This window comes from Sinocyclocheilus rhinocerous, unplaced genomic scaffold, assembly GCF_001515625.1.
Source record: "Sinocyclocheilus rhinocerous isolate Xijiao unplaced genomic scaffold, SAMN03320098_v1.1 scaffold299, whole genome shotgun sequence".
Lineage (NCBI taxonomy): Eukaryota > Metazoa > Chordata > Actinopteri > Cypriniformes > Cyprinidae > Sinocyclocheilus > Sinocyclocheilus rhinocerous.
This window is the reverse complement of record NW_015652998.1, coordinates 2,490,174-2,491,072: the sequence shown is the minus strand read 5'-3', so window position 1 is coordinate 2,491,072 and position 899 is coordinate 2,490,174. Positions and strand designations below refer to the sequence as shown.

The window sequence follows — 899 nt, the reverse complement described above, 5'->3', positions numbered from 1 at the left end:
ATATATATGCAATATTTATTATTATTATTATTATTAATGTATAATTTGTATAGTTTACAATAGAGATAATAATAGAATAATAATGTATCATTTTTGTATATTTTATTATATAAATAATAATTGTAAAAACAAATCATTATTGTTATTGTTGTTGTTGTTGTTGTTTGCCAAAACTACTACAAAAAGTTTAGTTTTTTATTTTGTTTTTTTATGCAGGAAATAGTGTGATGAATAATAAAAAACTAAATAATGTGGGTAACACTTTATAATAACTTTCATTTATAAATCATTAACAACCATTATATAATGCTTAACAGATCATTATTTAAAGGGGTCATATGATGCGATTTCATTTTTTCCTTTCTCTTTAGAGTGTTGCAAGCTCTTGGTGCATAAAGAAGATCTGTAAAGTTGCAAAGACTAAAGTCTCAAATCCAAAGAGATATTCTGGCTAATCAGAGCACACCTCGCTTTTCAGACCGATTAGTTTTGTAAAAATCGACGCGTTTCAAAAAGGCGGGGCATAGAGGAGAAACAATAATGTACAGTATGTGGAAAATAATGTGTTTTTTTAACTTTAAACCGCATAAACACATTTCATTACACCAAATACACAAAATAATGTTCTTTTTAGCAGCATCATATGACCCCTTTAATAAATATTCACATAGCTAGAAATATGAGATGATGTTCTAATGAACTTACTAAACATTACCTAATGATTAACATATGATTATTTAATGTAAATTGAAATGCTTACAAATGTCAGTTAACTTTCAGTTCATATGATCTTCATTTGTTGGTCTTTGTTTGTTGTGTTGACCTATTTTTACACATCCTAACAAATAATCTATTAATTATTTGTTCATGTTTTTGCAGTACCCAATCTAAAGTGGAAA

At 26.4% G+C, this 899-nt stretch overlaps 1 protein-coding gene across 1 annotated transcript in view; it reads left to right on the top strand.

Moving 5' to 3' along the window:
• LOC107715401 (neurexin-1-like) overlaps positions 1-899 on the top strand; it is a 422,466-nt gene that overhangs the window by 363,812 nt on the left and 57,755 nt on the right. The gene's annotated exons all lie outside the window — the stretch shown is intronic.